The sequence below is a fragment of the Macaca mulatta genome, chromosome 2 (assembly GCF_049350105.2).
Source record: "Macaca mulatta isolate MMU2019108-1 chromosome 2, T2T-MMU8v2.0, whole genome shotgun sequence".
Taxonomy (NCBI): Eukaryota; Metazoa; Chordata; class Mammalia; order Primates; family Cercopithecidae; genus Macaca; species Macaca mulatta.
Genome location: NC_133407.1, coordinates 104,659,213 through 104,675,765, shown reverse-complemented (window position 1 = coordinate 104,675,765; position 16,553 = coordinate 104,659,213). Strand labels below are relative to the sequence as shown.

Genomic DNA, 16,553 nt, shown 5'->3' with positions numbered 1-16,553 from the left:
TATCCATTCTACTTGTCTTGCAAAGAACACTATTATAAAGAAGGAATTGTGTGTCATTACTAAAAACACCTTTAAAAAATTAGTGTAGAATTGTCAAAGTTTTGTTTTTCTTATTTGTGTAAATAGCAGTTTACTTTTGTTGATCTTTCTCTCTTTCATCCTCAACTCCATATGTTTTCATCCTGCCTTAAATTATCATCCCTGGTAAATGGGCCATCATTTTGGCAGTCCCTTCCCCTCTAGCTATGACATTGGGGGCAGCTTCTACCCTGTTCACTTCTTCCTTCCCTCTTTGAGTTTTCCTTATCTCTACTTCTTCAAAGGATTAATTAAAACAGAAGTTAATTAAACATGAAACTTACTTTGCTATTTGTGGTTAATTCTTTTCCACAAATGTTCAAATATGTTTTCATGTATTAAAATATGCATCTCAGACATGTTTCTTTAGGCAGTACACTTCAAAGACCTAAAACTCTTTGTTTTAATGGTATGTCGCCTCACAAGTGGACTTCCCGCTGCCCCATTTGGAGAGCCCTGGAAGTGGAGGAGGAGACGCAGCAGGCTCCAGCAGAGAGGAGTACCTGCACAGGCCACACCAGAGTGTCGCTTCCTGTGGCTCACTTTTTATATATATTTATGGGCATGCTTTAAAGTGTGTGTACCAATTTTTTTCCCACAAGCCCTGTGCAGAAAAATAGCCCATAAAAAAATCCTCCAGAGTCATCATGTAGGTTCATAAATTTAGAGCTGGAAGGATCCTAGGATATCGGGTGGGACATTCTCTCTTTGTAGCAGAGGCTTGGGATCCCCTCAGGATGATAGAAACAACCAACACGAGTGACTAATAGAACCTGAAGAGATGCAACGGCCTCTGATGGAAAGTAGATGAGGCAGCCTCTCAACCCAATTCACAGAGATAATTTCAACAAGGTTTCTATAGGTTAAGCCCTGCCAGTTTGCAGCCCCTGTCACAAGCCCTCCATGTTCATCCCTCTTCCCATCACCACAGCAACCATATATCATAATAAATAATTCGGGAAGAAGCAATTCTGCAAACGTGACCTTGTCCTACCTTCAGTTTTGCCGGTGTGTGTGTGTGTGTGTGTGTGTGTGTGTGTGTGTGTATGTGAGTCTGTGTGTGTTTCTTAGTTATCCTGTCCTGTGAACTTTTATTCTCCTCTCAAAATCTTGACATCTTACAATAAATAAGATGCTTTATTAAAATGAGAAAACCAAGTCTGGAAGCTTTATTAACTTGGCACTATTTCACCTAGATTAATAGTTCCCCAGTACCAATCCATGGCCCCAGCTGCTTTGGAGTCAGTTGAGCCACAGTCCAGACCACCTGAATCACTGAATCATGGTGTTTAGGATTCTGAATTCTTAATGTTCCCCCCGATTCTGATGTGCTTCCAAATTGGTTTATTTTCTACTATTTCCATCCTGAACAGCCAGCATCCCAACCCTGTCTATATATCCTGCATAGCAAGCAGGTGAAAAGTAAAACAGCTCTGTTCAACTCTTGCCTAGATCACAAAAGAATAAAAGAAATGTTTTAGACTAAGAAAAATGAAACTTGTCACAAGATGGCACTACCCTTGCTTACCCTTAGGTAAGAAGTGCAAGATTTCAGAACTAAAAAAGTACCAGACACCAAGACAAAGAAAGAGTAATGCTGGCCAGGGTGGGTGAGAAACATCTGCTAATTTTGGTTCTCTTTCCCCAAGCCAATGCCCAGTAGAAATCCCCCAAATCTGATTTGTATCCAACTTCTCAGAACTAATTTTTCAGCAATTTACTGTTGAAAGGAATGTAAAAGGTATCCCAATCACAGATAGAAATGAGCAGTGACTGCCAAGCACCAGGTCCTCTTTGTGAGGACAGGCATGTTGAGGCTGCGCGTGGTAGCCAAGTTGGGCTTTGCTGTCATAACATTAACTTCCACGGTCCCACTGGCCATTGGTTTTCATTTTGAAACTGTCTAGGCCACATTTGTCCACAGGATCCAATTCAGTGCTTACTCTGAAATACCTATAGATGAAATCCTCAGTTTATTCTGCTTCTGATACAGATGGAACCTTCAAGAAAGATTCTTTCTCATGTTGTTGGGGTTTTTCATGGCTTTGCATAAGTTACCATAAGTGTATTATCCCATCCTCTAGATCATCTATGTGGAAAGCTTTGTTGGAAAAACATTTGTTCTTTGTTTCAGATGAGATGACTAGAAAATATTTTTAAAAGTCGGTTAAATGCAGAAACAGAACACCAAATACCCTATGTTCTCACCTATAAGTGGGAACAAAACATTGGGTACTCATGAACATAAAGATGGCAACAATAGACATGGAGGACTACCAGAGGAGGAAGGAAGGGAGTCAGGGAAGAGGGTTGAAAACTAACCACTGGGCCGGGCGCAGTGGCTCACGCCTGTAATCCCAGCACTTTGGGAGGCAGAGGTGGGCGGATCACAAGGTCAGAAGATCGAGACCAGCCTATCTCTACTAAAAATACAAAAAATTAGCCGGGCGTGGTGGCGGGTGCCTGTGGTCCCAGCTACTCGGGAGGCTGAGGCAGGAGAATGGCGTGAACCCAGGAGGCGGAGCTTGCAGTGAGCCGAGATCGCGCCGCTGCACTCCAGCCTGGGTGAGAGCGAGACTCCGTCTCAAAAAAAAAAAAAAAAAAAAAAGAAAAGAAAAGAAAACTAACCACTGGGTACTGTGCTCACTACCTGGGTGACAGGATCAATCATACCCCAAAACTCAGCATCACACAATATGTTCACATAACAAACCTGCACATATACCCCCTGAATCTAAAATAAAAGTGGAAATTATTACAAAAAAATGAGATTCTTTAAATGTTGGTTAAAGTTGTCTAAAGATTTTAAAGATAAGTACTCACCTTCTTAAATAAAAGATCTCAAGTGACTTTTCCATTGCCTGCCACGCCATCTGCTCATCCAAGCAAAGCAGTACAGACTTAACCCATTGAGCAGTTAAGATTTCTGGCTTCCCATCAAGACTGCCATTGGGAAGGTGGGAAGCTGAAAATACCATCCTTTTGTAGCACAAAGTGTCATAACCATGATGAAATCAAGTTGATTCATGCTTGGAGTTGACTATTTTCCAGAACTTTCCTAAAGTTATTTGAATGTGTGATTGGAATTCACAAATGTTATTGTAGCCCCAGATCTGCTTTGTAATTGGTGCTTTTGGAATAGATAAGCTTTGAAATGGAAACATAGGTTTGTTGGTTTGTATTTTCTTTTTTTCTCTTGACTGGAGAATCTCTGCTTATTAGAGCAAACAGCCCTATCCTGCACTCTACACAGTGGCCACACTCAGATTTCCAATGGGTACTAAGGAAAGAGTCATGAACTTTTAAGACTGGACATCCCAAGATCTTCATTTAATTATGACTTGTATTTCTACAACCTATATAATTTCACATTTTATTTTAAAAACTATTTATTTTAGCATATAGAAACCTTTGGAAGATAGGTGAAAAGAAAAATCATACCATAGTCCCAGATAAATTATTAAATTTTGGTATATTTCCTTCTGATCTTATATTTACTTAATCCATATTAACAAACATCCATTGATCACCTGCTGTTTATAAGACACCAAGGAAGAATCAGAAGTAATTGACAGCCAGTTAAACAGAGATTAATTGAATTTTCAGGGAACACTCATTAAACAATCCAGATGAATAAAACTTAAGTGCTAAGAAGTTTGTCTCAGAACAACTTTAGAGATTCTGTGAATTTGGCAAAGATGGTGGTGGGTGGTGAGTGGTGAGGGAAGAGGATCACAAAAAAGGTTTATTTCTACCTTGAATCTGTAAAATACTTAAGAAAATGTGTAAATAAATATAGAATAAAATGAAAAACTGAGGAATCCTAAATGACATTGTGACACTTTTGGTATCCTGAGATTGGAGATTGGACAGGAAATAAAGAGCGTTGGAAAAACCTTGGACATTTTTCTTCTGTGTTCACTTTTTACCAAGGATCTAAAGGCAAGGAATTAATATTAAACAGTCAGGTTTTATTCTATAATTACGCACATTATTATCCCAAGAACACTCCATTTGCTTTAGATAATTGGAGTAGATTAGCTGTCGAGAACCTTAGAGTACACACCCAGTGTGAATTGACTTGGCCCAGTATTTCTGCTCTCTTAATGTCTCTTACATGCATCCCTGCTGTGCCATTTCCTCAGTTGTGGGCCCAAAGTGCTCCCTGCCCCCAGCTGGACATCTGCTTGGTACAAGTCAGACTAACTAGATCTTGAACCCTAATGAATGCTGGCCCGCCAGACCTAGTGCTAACAGATATCCAAGTCGGCTTGCGGGTAACTCCCTTCTTTCACCCAAGTGGCTGCTGTGCCTAAAAGAGTTCACTAGGGAATTTAGTAACAGCTCAAGAGCAGTGGCCTTGAAGCTGCTTTGGTGTTTTCAGGAGGTGTGTATGTGTTAAATAAGCAGACCCTTTAGTCTTGGGAACCTGCTAAGCTACAGATCTCACATGACACCCAGTAGAGACTGGCAGAGATTGGCCACTTCTCCTGGCCTCTTCCACCTTCCTTTGACCTCTTCACCTTGCTTCTCTCTGACCTCTGCTGACCTCTGTAACCAGCATGACAGCATGACATTGTAAAAACCCAGAACCTCAGACTACTGCCATGGCCTTGGCTAGACTATTCTCAGAGCCTTAGCTCTGCTGCCTGGAACTACTATGAGGCCTAAGTGTTACTGTAATAAAAGGTCTTTTAAACCACAAAGTGCTGGGGACAAAGGATTCTTCGGATATTTTTAGATGACTTAGGGGTAAACATGGCTTCTCAGCCTATGACTTGACTCTGACCCTCTGACTACCCAGTCAACCCTCACCAGGATGATGTACAGCTTCTTACAGCATCATTGATGGCTTTCGTAACTGCATTTGTAACTGCATTTCCATGCTCCCTTGGTGTCCCTGAATCCTCATTCCCAAATAGGTTTGCAGAAAAGTGGGAGAGTAGTTAGCCATAACCTAATTTTGGTTTTGCCTATAAGAAATGTCTAGGTAAGCATTGCCTGAGGAATTGGGATAGGATGTGAGTAGAGGACAGCCTTGGAAAATGTCCAGAAGTGCTCAGATTGTCAGATAATTTGTAAAACTTGGAAAAGGCAGTCAGCATAGGGTTAATTTCCTTAGGAAAGTATTGTGAGACCCCAGAAGCTTGGGAGAGGAGATAAGCAGATAGAAGCTGGTTGAATGAAACAAGGAGGAAATAGGAGTGAGGGGTTTGGAGAGACAGGGCGCATCCTTGTGCTGGCAAATTCTAATATCTCTGGCATTGACTGCAGTCCACTGAGTGCAGAAAGCTCAACAACAGCAGGATTATGAAATCTGTGGCAGGAAGCAGCTCTTTCCTTCAGGGGAGAAACAAGTTTCACTGTGTAGAGGGGAACCACTAGGCCTATGGAATAAGGTCAATTCATGTGATATTAATCTGAAACATCTTCGTGTTAGTACAAGTTAGGGAATTTTAATTTGGGTCAGTAATCTCATATGTTTTTGTGTTTTTATTTCCTAAATACCATTTTTCAAATCTAGTATGCTCTTCTAATAAATACCCTTTCTTATGAAGAGCTTTATTTTTTCATTCAAATGATTTAAAACCTCTAAGATATATAAAGAAAGGTATTTATTGTTACATTGTACTAGTGAAAACTTGGAAACAATCTAAATGTTCGTCCATGGGATATCTATTATGTAAATTTTGGTCCATTTTTATAATGGAATACTGTGCAGTTCTTAAAAACAATGAAGTAGAGCTAGATGTATTGATAGGAAAAGATGTTTATGATATTGGGTTATACAACTATGGTGAGATTCAATTTTTTATAAATTTATTTCAAACATGATAAAGTAAGTTCAGAAGAGTCTATGAGGAATTGTTGTCAAACCATTAATGGTGTAAGTTGTAAAGGGAAATTTTTATTCTCTTATCCATGTATATAAGTATTGAACTGAAAGCATTTGGCCTTTTTCAATGAGCATGCATTTTTTATCTAGAATTAAAGTTCCTGTAAAATTCAACACCAGTACAAAGAAAGAGATCACTAGAGGCAGTGGATGCTATAATAATCTCTAAACTGAAGTCACTGCTCCCCAGATTGAGCCAAATTTGGAAAACCTGAAAAAGCAGAGAGAGTAGCCAGTTGATGTTCCCCATCATACTCTGTTTAAGAATGTGAAGTATTGATATATTGCAGCAACTTGAATGAATCTCAAGAGCATTATACTGACTGAAACAAGCCAGTATCAAAAGCTTACATACTAAGTAATTCAAATGGAATTTATAGGACATTCTCGACATGACAAAACCATGGAGACAGAGAAGATATCAGTGGTTACTAGGGTCTGGGAGAAGGAGCAGCACAAAGGAATTTTTTCAGTGATGGAAAGTTTTTTTATCTTGATTGCAGTGGTGAACATGAGATTAACATGTTAAAATTCATAGAACTATAAACAAAATCAATTTTATTGTTTGTTAATTTAGTCAAAAATGTAAAAGCAAAAAACCAAATAAAGGAATAAGGAACCAAAGAATATCATATGTCTGAACCCACATAAGAACATGGCTGTGGATTTCTGGTTGTTCAGCACCACGTGTCCACCCCACTCTGTGGGACTTTCTCTCCTTGGCTAAATCCCAGAGCCAGCCTCACCCTTACTTCTGCCTGGGAGATCAGTTCAATCCCAAAAACTGTAAGGGATTGCCCACTTTCTATTTAAACAAATCTCGTATCAGGAAGCTCAGCACCTTTCAAGACTTTATATTGGATTTACATATATTGCCTTCTACGAAGCCTGCAATTTCTCACTGTAACTTCTACCAGCGAAATCTAATTTTGCTCACTGGCATCACGTAGAATTAATACAACTCTAGAAACTCTCAGTATGTTGCAGTCATCTCTCTCTGCTCTTGCCTCTCTCACTTCTCCTCTGAACTGGTTCTTTTCTCATCCTGGTTTCTACACTCTCCACTCCTCTGGTCTCTTTTGTCTGCTGTCTGGTTTGTCAGCGTCCCTCTGAAAATGCATTGGTCAGACGTGAACATGATTCTCCATCTGTGGTCTGACAATAGGAAACAGAGCTAGTTGGCCCTCTTGCTAATCCTAACATGGTTTTTCTATTGATGGTGCTAGGGTCACAGGGCCATCTCTAGAAGCCATATCACTCTGTGGACTCACAGTGCCCAGACATTGTCTTTTTGCACATGCTGCTGAGAACTCCCCATAATGTTGAATAGGAGTAGGTTTTTTGTCTTTCACTGTACTCTGCATTTATCCCATTCAGTTACATCTTTTTAGGGCTGGCTGTTCCACTCTCCAGATCATTTTGCATCCTGCAGGGGTCTGACATCTGGCATACCCACCATTTTTCCCAGTCTCAGGCTCTGACTTCTGTCTTCATCTGTGTCAGTCTGCATCTGTGTCAGTAGTATAGTCCCTCTTTCCAAACGACTTGAAGAAGGGAGATGTTTGAGTTTCATTTTTGTGCCGTCTCACCTCTGACTCACTGGAACAGCCTGTTCCACAAGAAAATAAATACCGACATGTCTTAAGCTTTCCCTCTGCTTGTGTTCCTTTCTGAAAAGGTTCCTCTTGTCTTCTGAATGTTGTACCTCTTTATATGTGACTGTTAATTGTATGCCTTGATGCTATTATAGTTTGGGTTGCTGGGGCAGGATGGCGCCGCATAAATACAACTTATCCTAATTAGCATCACTGCATACTTAAGCAGGTCTGAAACCTGCAGTTTCCTCTGGTGCTTCATAGGTGTATAGTTATTATGAAATTACTACACATCTGGCTGTCTTATTTCCATAATTGCTGCAGTTGAAAGGTGACTGCTGGCCTATTCTAGAATTAAAAGGTGTTAATTATGTTAATAATCAGGAATTCAGAAGCAGCTTCCCTTAGTGGGTCCTGGAAGTGTGTGGGATCTGGAAACTACAGAGAAGGTGGGTAGCCAGTGACCAGATGCCAGAGTACGGACAAGAGGACACAAGAGGAAGTAGAGACTCTATAGGAAAAAAATGAGAGAGACAAATCATAAATGACCATGGAGGCAATTTCTTGGCATGATTTAAAAGTGCATTTGATATAATAAGGTAAATTAAAAGGCCAGGGATTTGGTGTAATTTGCTCCTGAAAGTGCCCTGTGGACTTCCTCTAACAAGACACCTTCTGCCAATAGAATGCTCAGGATGTGAGGGTAAATGGAGAAGGTTCTAGATCATCCTTTTTTCCCCCTCCCAGAAGCCAGGGATTTATTTCCAACCCTCTTTAAAAAACAAAAACAAAAACAAAAACCATTTCACCAAAAGAAATGAAGTAAATAGCCCCAGAGCAAAAATTCTATGCTGATCTACCTTATGAAAACTTGGAAACAGTAGGGCAGAGAGCCTAGCATGTAAATGCAATGTTACCAGATACTGACCTGTTTTATATAGTTATTCCTAAACCAGTTGACCAAGAGATTGCATTTAGTTGAGAGCCCTCACATGAAACATTGCCACAGTGTCCTAAAAGTCCAGCTCTTAATGGGATGAGAAGGGAATCTGGCTGCTGAGTCGGGGGTCCGTCTGATTGCTAGTCTGACCCATGGGTGTCCCTGTCTTCGGTGTCTTTTACTGTGTCCCTCTGAAAGTGTCATGCACTGTCAAAGAAGACCATTTCTCAATGGCCTTGAAATAGTCAAACCATCTGTCCTCACCAATTCAGGTAAAGTGAGTCAGAGTGAGGAAGAAATCATTAGAAACAGCTTAAAACTATGCAAAATGTACTTTACACATGACTGCCAAAAAATACATTTCATGTAACCTTTTTTCTTTTATTCAGAAATCCCCAGACTTCTACCCTATTGACTGTCAGCTTCTTTTGCCTGAAGTCTGCCTTTCACCTGTTACTTTTCTTTTTACTCTTTGTTAACAGAGGAGGTAACATATATTATTATTCTATGTATGTTTTCTTGTATGTATGTGTGTGTGTATATATATGCATGTAAATATAACTCTTTAACTTAAGATTAATACATTTTTCAATATATGTAGGGTAATCTAGTTAAAGAGAACTGGGAATTGTAGCGGGCAGGTATTTCAAGCAAAGATTCTAAATTGCACTTCAGTTAATAATGAAATTCTTGCAGGAATTAGCTGCAAACTTGTATTTAAGAATCGAATTTGAAGAGTTGTCTGTATTGATTTGTGAGGTACAATGGTACTACTCGTGATTGGAATGCTGTAAATTTGCTGCCTGCAGAGAGAATGAGAAAGATCACAGCAGTCTGTTCTTGGGGAGTCCCCCCGTCTATGCTCATGCTGTGCTAAATCCAGTGGTCCCAGCCAGTGGACGTTCAGGAGCCCAAACATTGTGTAGAGTGATTTTTCCTGGGATATGATAAAGACCTGATTTTATTTTATACATAAAATTCATTACATATCTATTTGTTTATACATGCATTCATATACATATAATTTATTTCTATCTATATATCTATTATATTATTTATTTATTTTGAGATGGAGTCTCGCTCTGTCACCCAGGCTGGAGTGCAGTGGCGCAATCTCAGCTCACTGCAACCTCCACCTCCCTGGTTCAAGCAATTCCCCTGCCTCAGCCTCCTGAGTAGCTAGGATTACAGGCTCACGCCACCACGCCTGGCTAATTTTTTTTGTATTTTTAGTAGAGACAGGGTTTCACCATGTTGGCCAGACTTTTCACGAACTCCTGACCTCAGGCAGTCTGCCCACCTCGGCCTCCCAAAGTGCTGGGATTACAGGCATGAGCCACTGCACCCTGCCTATTATATATATTTCATATAAAATAAAATCCATCCTTTTATTAAAAAACACCCTCTTCAGTGTCACAAACTTTTCTCCTCACATGCAATTTTAGTCTCTTTGAAACCATTTTCACCAAAACAATAACATATATTCTAGAATTTACTGAATGGGTAAGTATTTGCATCAAAAGTATGTGTTTATCACATAATAGCATGAAATCTGATTTCCTTTTGATAACTGGAGTTCAACTCTGATCTTTCTTTTAGGAAACAAATGAAGTATTTGTATTTAGGTTTTAAAAAGTTTTTTCTGTCTCAAGTTTACTTATAGCTCATTTTCATTTTTCAAGCTCCCCACATACCCCCACCTCCTGGGTTTCTTTTCTGAGTGAACAAACTCTCATATTGTCATTTTTTTTTTGAAAAGGGGTGGTTATCTCTATAATTTCTGGGAGAATATTGCCATTATACCCATCTTTTAGTCACTAGAGACTGAGCATGTGATGTCAAGCTGTACTTTTAATGAAAAACATATCATTTAAAGCATCAGAAAATTGCAGGTTACACTGGTGAAGAATCGGGAACATTCTCACCACCATAACAAGCCCTACTGGTTCCCCCTATCTCCCTGCTGGTGTAGATGATCTCATTTGGCTGGGTAGTTACCTTCTTTGGAAAGACGGTCATTTGTTTTTACTCTCGTGGTGCCTATGTTTTTCCAACTTAATGTTTTCATATACTGCCTCCACTCAAGAGTGAAATGTGCATAGTTTATCATGAGGCAGTGGTTGGAAAACAAGAAAACCAATGGAGACTTTCCTAAGATCACAATGTATAAGATGAAGGAGGAAGATGCCATTGTATTGCCTTTGATGAAAGGAGAGAAAAATGCTGGCAGGTGGAGGCCCAGAGAGAGAAGGTGACCTTCCACTCAAACCTTTGCTTTTGTTTATATTGTTCCCCCATCATGCTTTCCACTTGTTTCCCCAAACCCCCTCCATCCTTCATGGCCCATGGCCACTTCCACCTACCTTCTGAATAGCTGAGCTAGCCCCCTCCCCTTCTCTGCACTCTAAGTGCTTGCTTCTCTAATTGGCAGTGAATCCTCTCTACCTGATGGTAGTTTTATCTGATTCTTGAGCTTTTACTAACTTTTCATATTTTCTTTTCCTGGCAAAATAAGGCATGGATCCTTTGTATAGCTCTGTGCCTTTGTATAGCTCTGTGCATAGAGTATATAGGCCTTTGTGTACACAGAGTACACAGACATTTGTATAACTGTATGCACAGAGTAGACACTCAGCAAATGCAGTGAATTGGATAAAAGATCTCATAAAGGAAGCAGGTGTTCAACGGTCCCCCTCAGTTAGTTTAGCTTTCTTATTTGCAGACAACTGATTAATGGCCTTTGCACAGTAGGTGTATAGTGACACAACTGGATGTCTCCTTCCTAGGAGCAAGGCCTACATCTTCTCTATGTCCCTTTGGGTCCTGAGCACAGGCTGGGCACACCAGAGTCTCAGAACCTGCTCAGTGAATTGAAAGGAAGAGAATGGGCTGCCTTCTTGATGCTAAGGCTCCAACTGAAGTAACTGTGACCTCAGAACCCTGAGCTTGGGCTGACCTGGCTTCCTGCTGGGCTGTGCCTGCAGTGACAGTCATAATCCCTTAAAGTGAAATAACAGAAATGCTGCTGGATCATGAAAAAGCTCAAGATAACCAGGTGCAAGCTTCGCTGCCTTCTCAGTTTAAGAATCCAGGGAAGTAACTGACCTTTGCCATTTACAAAAAAGGGGAAACATTTCAAATCTATTTATTTTTCTTTTTTTTTTTTTTTTTTTTAATCCTAAAGTCTCTCTATGCCTTGGTGCTTCTGAATTGCAGTTTTTGCTTGTTACATTTTGTTGACTCAATAAAAACCCCCTTAATGCAACCCCCTTACACTATGTCTGCTTTCTACTCCATCTGCAAGTGCTTGTGGGAGTGAGATTTGGACAGGACACTGGGAGGGGGGTGGGGGACCGAAGGCAAAGCTTCGTGCATGGGTGTAGGTTTCCTGGATCAGCTCCTGGCCAGCTGGTGGAGAATTTGCTGTCTATGGTGTAGTAGTGCTGAGACCAATGAAGACCTTTAATCAATAGTATAAACCCTAATTAGCAAAAATGGTCATTTCTCTGTTGTATAGCTAAATTTAAAGTTTTTCTTACTAGACAGAAGTACCATGCCTCTGTGTGTTTTTTTTTTTTTTGGGGCGGGTGTGTGTGTGTGTGTGTGTGATTGTTGTTCAGGATGGGGTCGGGATTTAATTTTTTTCCTCCCTCTTCAATATTTACTCCCATCCCCCCACCCCCACTCTAATGAATTTAATATATGTCCTTGAATACGCATCTGACATGTGTGTATGGCAACATGAAAGGAGTTTAAAATTATGGCCAGGCACGGTGGCTCACGCCTGTAATCCCAGCACTTTGGGAGGCCGAGGCAGGCAGATCACCTGAGGTCGGGAGTTCAAGACCAGCCTGACCAATATGGAGAAACCTCATCTCTACTAAAAATACAAAATTAGCCGGGCATGGTGGCACATGCTTGTAATCCCAGCTACTCGGGAGGCTGAGGCAGCAGAATCGCTTGAACCCAGGAGGCGGAGGTTGCAGTGAGCCGAGATTGCGCCACTGAACTCCAGCCTGGGCAACAAGAGCGAAACTCCATCTCAAAAAAAAAAAAAAAAAGGTACACACACACACACACACACACACACACACACACAGACGGCTATTACATATACTCATGGAGCCTTGCTTAAGACTTTCCCTAATCCCTAGTCATAAAGATAACCTTCTACAATATGCCTTGTTCTCACCATAATTTTTGAAATGTCATCCTGTAAATCTTTGGCACACATTTATTTCTGGTTTTGTTTGAGCGAAGCAAAAATCTTGGATATAGTTTAATATGTTTGAGATGTAGTCTAGCAACCAATATCTGCTGAGCATTAAATAACTTGGAAAGAAGTAAGCATTCATATTTCTTATTCCATATGCTCTCAAGCATTAGTGTTTGTGGGTTTTACCAGGGAGCTTTGAAGAAATGTAGATTCTTGATCCCTGGTGAGATTCTGGTTCATTAGGTTAGGGTGGGACTAGTAATCTGCTTTTTATGCAGTGCAGGTGGTCTGCAGTTAGTACTTTGAGAGATATTATCTTATGTGGGTCAAATGGTTAGCAGCAGCGAATCCATACAGGTCTGCAGCAACCTCAATTCTTGCCTCCTCAGAAGAATTTGTCTGAGGGGTATAAGGCAGAGGGAGAGACTGAGGCAAGTTTTAGAGCAGGAGTGAAAGTTTATTAAAAAGTTTTAGAGGCCAGGCACTGTGGCACATGCCTGTAATCCCAGCACTTTGGGAGGCTGAGGCAGGTGGATTGCTTGAGGCCAGGAGTTCCAGACCAGCCTGGCCAACATGGCAAAACCCCATCTCTACTAAAATCACAAAAAGGAGCAGGGCGTGGTGGTGCGCACTTGTCATCCCACCTACTCAGGAGGCTGAGGCACAAGAACTGCTTGAACCTAGGAGGTGGAGGTTTCAATGGGCCGCGATTGCGCCACTGCACTCCAGCCTAGGTGACAGAGTGAGACTCTCTCAAAATAAATAAAATAAAAGCTTTAGAGCAGGAATGAAAGGAAGTAAAGTACATTGGAAGAGGGCCAAGAGGATGACTTGAGAGATTCAAGCGTGTGGTTTGACTTGAGGTCTTATAGGTTGGCATACTTTGGAGGTCCGCATCTCTTCTCCCCTGATTCTTCCCTTGGGGTGGGCTATCCGCATGCACAGTGGCCTGCCAGCACTTGGAAGGGGCTGCATGCGCAGATATTTACTAAAGTGGTACGCATGCTCACTTGAGGCGTTTTTCCCTTGCCAGTCAAGTGTTCTAGAGAAAGGTCATACACTCGTTAAACTCCACCATTTTGTCTCTTTGTGCGCATGCTTGAGCCCACTCGCCCAACTCCTGAGATCGTATCAGGAAGCTTCTGATCACTAGTTTCAGGTTTTATCTATTGGGAGACTGACTGTCTTTCCCTGGCTCTGGCTGAGAACAGTTACTGTTTTAGAGAGACAGTTAACTGCCTGACCATCACCTGATGGTCGCCTCACATTCCTGGGTGGTGGGGGAGTCTCCTGCCCTGCTCATGTCTGACTACGTACTGTAACACAATCATAGCAGATATATCACTTTAAAGGACACCATCCACAACAACACAAGTAAGGAACTTTGAGCAAAGGGAATGCAGTGGAATATTTACCTACAACAACAACCCAGCCACTGGGTACTGTAGTCATTGCAGTAGGGTTGTGCGAAGCAAGGTTTCTACACGGAAAAGTTGTTGAATATTTTATATCTCTCTCTCTTTTTCACACTAATGCTGAGTTTCCAACAGGCACTGATTCTTCTGAGGACTAGAAAAGGGTTTTTTGAGGCTATTGCCACCCTAATTAACACCCCTCGTCTTCTTTTAAAGGAGCCCCCTGAGGTCTTTAATAGAAATGTGAGATCTTGGAAGGAAGCACCTTCCCAGGGTGCAAGTTTGCTGCATTATAAAGGGAAAAAGTAAGAACCAGAACCAGAGAGGCCTGGCAATTAAGATCCATGGACAGTTTCCAGGCTTAACAAAACAAAACAAAACAAAAAAGGCAGTGAGATATCATTGCATTAAATTACTACATCTTAAAACTTGTTCCAGAGCAGCCTACATGGCTTATTTATTTTTATTTTATTTTATTATTTTGAGACAGTGTCCCTCTGTCACCCAGGCTGGAGTGCAGTGGTACGATCTCGGGTCACTGCAACCTCTACCTCCCGGGTTCAAGTGGTTCTCCTGCCTCAGCCTTCTGAGTAGCTGGGATTACAAGTGCACACCACCATGCCCAGCTAATTTTTGTATTTTTAGCAGAGATGGGGTTTCACCATGTTGGCCAGGCTGGTCTCGAATTGCTGACCTCAAGTAATCCACCTGCCTCAGACTCCCAAAGTGCTAGAATTACAGGCGTGAGCCACCGCACCAAGCCCTAGATGGCTTATTTAAAGGATAGGACTCTCAGGATCACTTGAGAAGAACATTCAAAATTGAGAAGGATGCTTGTACAGGACAGTGGCAGGAAGAAGATGTTCCCTGTGGCCAGCCTAGGTTCTTGGGCTGGGCAAGTTCAGTGGCTTCCTCAGCCCCCTGAAAACTGGAGGAATTTATTCTAGACTTATTAGGCTCCCCGGGATTCAACCACTCTCCTTGTTATTGAAAAATGGGTTATGATCTTGTAACAGTTGACTTGTATTATCACATTTGTCATCACCATCAAGGTAGTAATAGTGACATCCCTGCGTTATAGAGCATGGTTTACACAGGACTTTCCCCTAGATTATCTCATAATTATAATGGCTACCCTTTGTTGAGTGCCCAGGAAGAGGTGAGTACTTCATATATACCCAACCCTTCATCCTCCTGAGAAATCTATGCTTTCATAGTTGGGGAAACAGAAGCTCAAAGCCACTAGAAGAGTTTTCTTTAAGTCACATAGTCAGTAAACAGCAGAGCTAGAATCAGAATTCAGGCAGCAGATTCTCCAATCATGTGTAGCATATTCCATAATTTGAAGAAAACACAAGTTTATTATTGTTTAAACCCTTAAACATATTTAAAATATAACATATTTATATCACTACTGAGGTTTAAGTTATGAGAAAGTTTTGTACGTGAAGAAACTATGGAATCAATGGCGGTTGATTTTACTGCTGGTGGAATAGTGATTGGGCTGTTGTCAATAACCCAATAGAAGGCTTGGGCTCTCCATTTATTAATTCACTGACTCTGGCTCCACCATTTATTCATTTAATGTTTCTGGGAGAGTTATTTAACCTCTTTGAATCTCCATTATCCAGATCTATAAATTGGACACAATAGTAATACCTATCTCATGTAGTTCTTATGAGGATTACATGACATTAATACATACAAAGTATTTAGAAAAGTATCAGGCACATGGTAAACACCAAATAAATGTTAGATGTTGAAAAAATGAATATGGTGATATGATAGCCTTTGCTTTGGCAGATTGGACATGATGGCATCCTGCTTTGACCATGTACCAAGATGTGTCTAGTACAGTAATACAATTAATGTGAAGGCTTCCTCTTATTTAATAAAACCTAGATTTTCAGAGTCAGAGGGCTGTAGGTTCTCCCTTTTGATCTGGACTCTTGAAATTGACAGTACCTAAACACTTGGCTAATTATTGATGAACTATGATAATCAGGTAATCATGGACATATGAAGAGTGCTTTTAGCCTTTTTGAGCCATTGAGAACTCAGTAGAAACAAGGCATCCTAACAGCTCTTGAGATGGAGACCATCTTGTGTGTAAATTGAAGAGTATATAAGTTGAAGAGTTCAAATCACAAGCACTTCATTGTACTAGTTCGTAGTATCCCAACACAAAGATGCCCAGGTGCACCTGGCAGAATAATGCAGCTTGCAAGTCCATTCCAAAGGTTGTCATAGCCTCTACACTGCCATTTAAATGTCTTGCACTACCTTTAATATTACATGTAAGTAAAATAAAGACCCTATTTCTAGAAGTCATGCAATAAATCCTAAACTCATTTTCATAGACCTGTTTTACAGCTAATTATATCTTTTCAGACCCAATCTTTTATTTTCCCAA

At 40.8% G+C, this 16,553-nt stretch overlaps 1 protein-coding gene across 10 annotated transcripts in view; it reads left to right on the top strand.

Moving 5' to 3' along the window:
- ULK4 (unc-51 like kinase 4) overlaps nucleotides 1–16,553 on the top strand; it is a 706,344-nt gene that overhangs the window by 619,364 nt on the left and 70,427 nt on the right. The window lies entirely within an intron of this gene.